A 9,935-nucleotide genomic window follows, 5' to 3' on the forward strand; every position below is an offset into this window, starting at 1 on the left:
TGAGGTGTTAGACACTTCATGTTTGAGACTTGGTGTGGTTGAAACACTATTTGTTTGTTTAAAATATGTTACTACAATGTTTTTCAATTTTTTCGTTTCTCAGTGGTCCAAATGGAAGATTTTTTTTAAACACATATAGAAATAGTTATACTTGTTTTGTAATAACTTCTAAAAGAAAAGAGGATATAACTAATATACTAAATACCATAGGTCCTAAGGCAAAGCAAACGTCTAATAAAACAATCAACCTGAAAGCACATGATAAATATTTATAAAAATGACTGACACAACTTTGTTATCTATAAACATTAATGGTTTAAATAACCCTATAAAAAGGTCAAACTTTCTAAAATATCTGAAATTGCAAAAAGTACAAATTATACTTATACAAGAATCCCATCTAAAATTAGAGGAAGATTTCATATGGAAACCCAATGACTATCTAATCCTCTCTCATTCCCAGTATAAAAAAAAAACAAGAGGAGTTATAATCTTATGGAAAAGAAGTACCATTATTCCACAGATCATTTACAAACATGAATATAAAGAAGTAAAGAAGGGTTATTATCAATTGTAATAATAAAATATCAAAATAGAATTTGGACTTTAATAAATATTTATTGGATTCCTGGAGTAGGACTATCTACTGTTAAAAAACACATAGAATTGATTAACAAAGTATATAAAGGTATGATAATATTTGGGGGAGATTTTAATTGTATTCTGGATAGCTCTGATAAAGCAAAGCAGATCCACAACCTGGAAGTTGGCTCTGGAAGCCCAGCCCAGGGGGGGGCAGATTTTTTCAGGGGTGGGGGAACAAGTAGACCAGGACATGCAGGCTATTTCGAGCTATTCACACACGACTAATGCTGTGGCCAGCTTGAATGTTTCAAATAAGGTCACAGTGGTAACAGAAAACAATTTTTCGATTTACAATTATACCAGCATTAGTTTGGGAACAGAACATTTTGATTTATTTACCAAGGGACTGCACTTTGTGCCAGCATTTTCTAACAGGATGGAACAGAAGTTGATAGATTTAAAAATGTTTAGTAGGCAGCTGAACCTAATGCTTTATTTTAAAGGGAACTTCCTGTAAGTATGGAGCTTTCATGGAGTACATTTAACCCACCTATGGACCCAACAGTCAAAATATTTGAAGAAATGATGGAAAAAGACATCAGGATGATTAACAATAAGAAGCAAAGAAATGACCCCCATAATATCAGTAGGAATGAGATGAATTTAATCAAGGATCTCAAAAGCAATAACTGTAGGGCTATGAAAACAGATAAGGGGGGGGGTTTAGTTCTGATGTACAATTCAGACTATATTCAGTACATTGAATGGATGTTGCAGGACCCGGAGCAGTATGAACAGGTGTCCAGGAATGAGTTACACATGGCATACTCAAGAATTTCTTTCATTTTATATGACCATCTTTTGCAAGGGGTTTTTAATGAAAAATTGTATAATTTTTTAATTGTTGCCAAGCCAAGAATTCCTGTAATATTTGGCATCCCGAAAACACACAAAGGTCTTGACCCCCTACACTTCAGACCTATAGTATCTGGGCAAGGAGGTATAACAGAACCGATTGAGAAATTTATAGACCATACTTTGAAGCAATTTGTTGCTTCTTTGAAGTACATCTGCTGGGATTCTTGGGATTTTCTTAGGGGTCTGCAATCCCTAGCATACCATCCGGACCTATTGCTGGTAACTATAGACATTGTCCAACTGTTCCCCAGTATACCTCATTCTACAGGACTGAAATGGTTTAGTGATGTTTTAGTTAAAGAAGCAAAACTTACCTCTAACACCACAAACTTGTTGGTGGAGTTAATGGAACTAATCCTGGAAAATAATTTTATTTGTTTCAACAGTCATTTCTACAGGCAAAAATCAGGTGTTGCAATGGGGGCAGCCTGTGCCACAGTTTATGCAAACATAGTGTTGCATAAATGGGAAAACACATACATTTTTTTCACAGAGTGGGCACAGTACATCAAGCACTATGTCAGATTTCTTGATGACATTTGTCTTGTATGGAGTGGTACTAGGGCAAATATGGAAGAATTTTTTCATTATATTAACAGCACTACTTCTTTTCTAACCTTTACACACTCATTGAGTTTTGACAGCTTGAATTACTTGGATGTGCACTTGGTTAAAGATAAAGTTAACAATAGGTTCATATCAAGTGTGTTTAGGAAGCCCACCTATTCAAATGCTTTTTTGCATTTTAAAAGTAACCACCCTGAATACCAAAAAAGAGGCATAGTCAAGGGGCAATTTATCCGTGCCTCCAGAATGTGCAACACAAAGCAGGTGTTTATGGAGGAAATTAGGTTCCTAAAAGAAAGATTCTTTGAAAGAGGGTATCCAAGCCTTCTTGTTGAAGAGCTAGCGACAGAAATTATTAGGGGCAGGGAAACAAAATATCCACCTCTCCTAGACACTACGGGTACATCAATATGCCAAGTGGGCAGTAGCCTGCAGAATAAGGAACAAAAAGGATGCATCCATACTTTTAGTATTGATTATGTGGTTGTGGAAAACAGTGTAAAGAAATACTGGCCGATCCTAAGACTGGACAACAGGTTGGGTAATATGATTCCAGAGTTTCCTAGATTTATTAGACGTAGGGGTACCAATTTAAAAGAAATGCTAGAGATGAATCAGAACAAACCAATGGCAAGTAGTGATAATAAAAAAGAAGGCACATACAAATGTGGAATGTGCAAGCAATGCCAGGCTATATTCAATGGACATAGGTTATATTTACCATCAAGAAAATTCCTATATCAACCAAGGGGCCATTATAATTGCAATGCCAAATTTATTGTTTATTTAGGTTTATGTACTAGATGTAAAAGTTTCTACATAGGAAAGACTGAAAGAACCCTCAGAAGATGTATTTATGAGCATCAGTATGATATAATTAAGAAAAAGGAAACTAATGCTTTTTATAGACATTCCCTTTTTTGTCCTAACATGGAAATTAAATTCATTATTTTAGAACAGCTAAGGTTGGATGAAAGGGGGGGGGGACTGGGGGTCTCTTTTAGAATATAAAGAGTTATTATGGCAGCTAAGACTAGATGCAGGAAGGTGGCCAGGGCTCAATGACGCTTGCAGCATTAGCAGTGTCTTGAGATTAAGAAAGGCTAAATTATGAATTTTTGGTTTTTCAGTGTTTTCAGGGTTTCACATATAGAAATAAAATCTTGCTGAATAAACAGCACATTTTAATATTTTTAACATACTAGCATGTGTATAATATTGGTTTTTGAATATTGTTTTAACATTGCACAGTTGTAATATTGTATTTTTTAACACTGGATATTTTTATGGCAACCTATAAGTACACCAACAATTGATTATTAAGTTTATGCATAAACTTTGTTTGACATTGCAGTGAGTTGTGCTTAGTAATGGTCTGCCTGCAAGCAGGCTTTGTACCAGCAAGTAATTTGAAGGGTTAATTAGACCTTCTCTTTTACTAATTGAATTATTGGTCAAGCTTTGACTATGTATATAAAGAACAACCAGTTTGATTCTATTGTATCTTGAAAAAGCTCAGCACCAGGCTGAGCGAAAGCGCTTGAGGAGATTGTTGTTTGTTATTAAAGCAAGAAAGTTTTATGTAAGTTGCAGCCTTTCATTTTCTGCCTTGCGGAAGAAGGAATATCAGCATTTCATCAACTTTTTATTCTGGGCTTCCAGAGCCAGCTTCCAGGTTGTGGATCTGCTTTGCTTTATTCGTGCCTTTTACTTGTTCTTGGTTTTCTGGATAGCTCTGAAACAACTAATAAAAGAAATGTACTTCTTTCTCCCGTAGGTAAATATTTCAAGAGATGGATAGAAAACTTAAATTTGATAGATGCATTTAAGTTTAAAGAATCTAACTCACTAAACTATTCACACAGTGATTAACACTTTAATACTCAAACAAGAATAGATAAAATACTTATATCTTCTGACTTAAACAACAGAATAGTAAAATGTTCTATTATTCCATGTCCTCTTTCAGATCATAACGCCTTAATCATTAAAGTACAAATGGATTTTAAAAGATTAAATCTAGTAACAAGAATACCAGCCTACATTTTTAAATTAAAGGAATTTAAACCTTGACTAGATACAGAAATTAAATATTTTTTTAGAAACAAACCTGATTAAAGATACAAACAATACAATAACATGGGACACATTAAAGGTCTTTTTATATGGCAAAATTGTTACATGGTTTAAAAATAAAACAAAAGAATGGGAATCTGAACTACATAATATTCAAAAATGAATAATAGAATTAAATATAAGCTATTATGATGTATCAGAAGATCAGAAAAAAAGGAGAAGAAGTTAAAGATTTAAACAAGAAATATAATGAAATTCTTACCCATAAGACAGATCTAGCTTTGGAAAAACTAAAATTTGCCTCAATATCAACATCCCCAAAACACCTTCATAACTTAGCTATGAGAATTAAGAGGCAGAATTCTGAAAATAATATCATAAATATAATACACGAAGGGAAAGGGAAAAAGAAGGTATCTGAAGTAAATGATATTCTCGAAGCCTTTAAGTATTATTATGCTCATCATTATGGAAATAAGGCTAGCAATACTACTTCTTTAGAGCTGGAATTTAACTGTCCTTTATTAAATACATTACCTGCACAACTAAAAATAGACCTGGATAAACACATCTGCATAAAGGAAATAAGAGATATAATCAACGTAAGTAAGAATAACAAATCACCAGGAATGGATGGAATCATTAATGGAATTATATAAAATTCTCCCAAATGCAGCAATTTCTTTGTTCCATAATATGCTAAATGAAATTCAAACACAAAATATAATCCCACCATCCTGGAAATACTCACTAGTTACTCCTATCAAAAAAGATAAAAAAGATTTATCCCAGTGTAGCTCATATAGACCAATCTTTCTGCTTAACAATGATTATAAAATTTTTATGTCTATCTTAGTGAATAGAATTAAAAAATCCTTGACTCACGTTATAAATGAAGACCAAACAGGCTTTATATTTGGTAGACACATGTATGATAACATTCAGAGAATATTAACTATTATTGAAGCTTTGAATAGAGATAACTTAGAAGCCCTTATAATTATACTTGATATAGAGAAAGCATTTGATTCAGTAAATTGGGATTACTTATTTAAAATTCTGGAATTTTCTGATTTTCCATCAAACTTTATAAATTTAATAAAGAACATATATAAAGATAATGTAGCTTATGTAAAGCTAGGTCCATTTACTTCAGAGGCTTTTAAAATAACTAAAGGTTCTAAGCAAGGCTGTCCTATGTCTCCCATACTATTTGCCTTAGTGATAGAACTATTTGCTTCTACAATACGAAAACTAAAAACAGAAGGAATTAATTTTTATAATCAATATAATTCCAAAATCATGTTATTTGCTGATGACATCTTGTTGACTTTAAAACCAAAAGAAGAGACCATACAAGCATTAGAGGAAAAAATAAAATAGTTTTCCTCCATTTCAGGTCTTTAGTTCAACAAAGCAAAATCAAAACATATACCCCGGGATTCATGAAGCTCGGCGCAAGGCCGGCGTAAGGCCTGCGCCGGCGGTGCATGGAATATCCGGCGCAGTAGCGCCATATACATATTAATGAGAGTGCACCGGAATCACAGACACGTGCGTAGTGTACGTGAGCGAGCCCAGGTAGGATGCGTCTGGAGGCGTGTCTAAGCCGGCATGAGGTGAGCAACCTAATGTGCTGACAGCCACGGTCCGCCCACAATAGTAATGGCAGCAGCCAGGTCCCGTGCAGAATGAAACGCACGTACAGTATGCAACATAGTCCCCGTTCCAAATTAACGGAGAAGCAAATAGAAGCCACGAAGGCATAAGTGTACCCGTCCAAGGAGCAAAGGATACGATAAGACCGCCGTCCCGCAATGCACTGTCAGTGTTTACACTCAGAGAAGGTGTACAGCCGCATGTCAGCGCGCCGCACTGACATAGGAGCAGCGACTAAGGTCACCACCTGTCCCACTTTGGTTGGGGCAGTCTCTCCATGGACAGTTGTGTCCCGAAAAACGTATTAGAAATGGCTGATGTGCTACGATTGTAGGACACAATGATATCCCGTATGTAATGTAATGGTAGCATGAATTGGTTATTTCTGTAACAGAAATACCGAAATGACACAATAAACAGAATAAGCAAGGAAATTGCCACAATAATAAGCAAATTATTTAGGCAAACAAGTGAATTTCTATGCTATATAGTGACCGTTTGTATGTGTCGGCCTGTAAAGGCAGATGTGAGTCCCGGAAATATCCCAGATCGGAAAATGGAAAAGTTGGAAACCCCAGCAGCGACATGGGCATGGTCACCAGGGTCACCTGCTGTCCCAATGTGCCATGGACAGTCCCTGATTGGACAGTCGTGTCCCTGCAACAATCGTAAAATGGAAAATGACCCCGATCCTGCCATAAATTCCTGCAATATATATGTAAATAGTAGCATAAAACATATACATTACGATATGGAACACAGACATAGCATAAGAAAAGAAATAAGGAACCCAAACGCTTACAGAATAAGCTCATAGTATGGCAAACAAGTGAAGTTCTGTCAACTGCACTAGCCCTGGGTATGTGTAGTCCTGCGAATTCCGAAGTGTCCACATAACATGCCCCACTATGGGCATTGGAAAAGGTGCCAACCATAATGGTCACAAGCAGTAGTGACAGTACATAGCTGGGTAGCTGTGCTGACATAACAACAGTAAGGAAGCAAGATACCGCAAACACAGGCAAACATGTGCATAGCAACATATCCCAGACCCAGCAACGTCTCTGTTGCATACACTGGATGGTGTATGATGAAGTGCAATATCCAGAAGCAGAACCCATGCATTCGGATGTACTACACAATAGCCTCATTGTACATGTCAGTGACACCCATGTATACCCCTGCACCCAAACCTGCTAGCATCCGTGTGCAGCTATACAACCACACACAATGTGCATACCTGAACTGTGGTAAGACGTTTGTGTTAGGCAATGCCACGCGGGCAAATACGTACTCCACATGTCACCAACCCACCGCAGGTACAGATATGTAAATGGCTGCATGTGAATGTGTCAGCAGAATGTGTACATCCGGCATGTAGTATGTACCCGTCCAAACCATCTCGGTTTGCATACCACACGGTGCACATAAGTGTACACATGTGGACAAGTCGGGTCGTTGGACCACCGCAGCGATGATTATCTTTGCAGTGAAGTCGATCACATATAGCGGAACAGGTGCCTACCACACAGGACGTCCTAACAGGGTGCTACAGGCAAAGAAGGGGAAACTGGGACATCACATGTGGAGATTAGCGTGGCTGGATGGACAAATACACACGGTCAAGGTAAAGGATGGAACAACATGCATATGGCTGGATGGATGTTGTTCGTAAAATATATAGAAACACATATGAAGTTCCAGTTTACACTCTAAATACTATATAATGTATTGAATTGTACCGTACAATATGGCAGTAGAACTAAGCCTGCATGTAATTGGTGAAGCTAAGCTGTACTGTGATGGAATTCTGAACCTGGCAGTAAGCAGGACAGCAGGCTCATGTCTGTCATCATTAATTATTTGCTGGGTTACAGAACAATAAATGTATGTACATGCATAACAGCACTCCTTCCCCAGAGGAGGATGGCCTTGTGAGCTCAATCGAAGATAGCAGTACAACTCCCTACCAGAGAGACAAAGCAACGTATTAAGAAATTAACTGTCCACTGTATCGTAACAGTCTAGGGTCCTTGAAACAGCTACAATCACAAAGGATACTGTAATGTACAAGGTGCCTTGCAAGGCTGTGTTATTCCCATGAGAAAACAATTTAAAAGCACGAGCCCAGCACCCACGTATGTATAGACTATTGCGGACCATAGTGATGGAAATGCCCTGTGACCGACCACGTCAGTAAGGTGGGCAAAAGCTGATTGTAAACACTATATAAAGAAACTGCTTTCTGTATAGAGTCAGACAAAACTCTCATACTTGGACTGTACATTATTTAGCCTGCCTGTGTACACTACTAAAACTTTCCGAACCCGAGCCTCCTGTGCTATCGGCTGTCACTTAGAAAAGCCTACTGATAACTACAGTCTGGTTGTAACAACTTATTTCACATCGTGATCCTTGTAATCCGGAATTCCCTTGGTAAGCTACAGGTCAGAGTGCATGGCTGGTTAGACATGTACGCTGGAGAATATGCATAAATGGTTCTTCTTGAATGAAAAGACCTCCGACTGAATTGTTGTGTGTAAAGAGGCTGTTTACTGTCTGATCTGTGGCTGAAAAGCGGAAAACTGGATCCCAAGAAGAAAGCGTGCAGCCTTAAACAGGAGGCCCAGGTAAGGAGTGTCTGCCTTTTTGTGTCTATTGTAGATCAGGGACCAGACTACATTGTGTTTCTGTTAACAGTAGTGATATCGGGTGGAAGACCTACCCACATACTGTTAAATCTGAACATAGGTCAGGGGAACACACAGCAGAGTAAATAGTGATTGTAGACACTACAGTGGATACAGGGAAGGAGACACACGTGTTATGACAGAAGGGTACGTAGCAGTCGTGTAGAGGATATGGGAGATTATCGAAGCAACAGATCATGTGATCCGCGTTTGACGGGTGACGTGAAGAATATGCAATCGCAGACAGCACATAATTGTGAGTTACGCATCAAAATGGGGTAATAAATATGACATTGATGGTATATTAGGCAACATATCGTTACTGAAACATTGTAATCCCTGAAAATTTGATGCATATGTTCCAAGGTAAACACCTGTTCCACCCTGAGAGGGATATGCCCTCTCTGGCCAGTCGTGTCCTGTAAATAAACCGAACAAATGTCAAATGTCCTGATATCTCAGGACAAACATTTAGCAGATATATATCAAGATGGTAGCGTAAAACAGTAAATTTGTATGTGTAACAGCAAAATATAATAATAAACAGAATAAGCAACTGAAATGCTACAACAATTGGTCGCTCCCCTGGCAAAACGTGAATACCTGTCCCATGTACTGGCCGTGGGTATGCATTTTCAAGGCAAATTACACGTTCCGAACACTAATGTCCCACATTGTGCATTGTAAAAGGTGGCAGCCCTAAGATGTGAAGGCGACAAAACAGCGACAATTGGGTATCCGTCATACACATCGGTGGACTGAGGTAGTGTACCGAAGGGAATAGAACACTACAAATGGCTAAGCATCATACGTACACAGAGAAGATCATAATACAGTAGTACCGACCGCCCCCCCCCCACAACACCCTACCACCTCAGATACAACATGCAGGATATTAAGCGGGAGGGCAGGATAGTCCCCACACATTATCCTGTGGCAACAGAGGTAGCACAACGAACAAATGTAATAGAAGCTATTGAAACCACATCCCGAACACGTAACATACCTAGGGACACCCGAGTAAGAACACAGTACTAAAACAGAGTGAGGATATCTGTCAATTAATTGAAGTACCGAACCATCATGCAGGACAGGAAGGCCAGGACCCAACCCCCGTAGCGTATAGACCGTGGACACCATAAGATATCTGCAAAGTCAGAGAGGGAATTCCCCATCCACAAAGTAACCGCTATTCACCATCCAATACCCCTGTATCTCCTGACCGGAAACCAAAAGGGGAATGGTGGATGGTACAGTATGTATAAGCTGTAAATAATGGAAGAATACTTAGGGTAGCATTGGTGCCAGACTCACACACTATATTCAATGCTATGAACATGCCACAGAAGTATCTTACCGTGGTACATATAAGCTTATGCTTACTTTGCAATACCTATACATCCACATAGTTCGTATTGCTTTGCTTGTACAGTCAGGGTG

This window comes from Protopterus annectens, chromosome 1.part0 (genome assembly GCF_019279795.1).
Source record: "Protopterus annectens isolate FY-2018-M chromosome 1.part0, PAN1.0, whole genome shotgun sequence".
NCBI classification, from domain to species: domain Eukaryota; kingdom Metazoa; phylum Chordata; order Ceratodontiformes; family Protopteridae; genus Protopterus; species Protopterus annectens.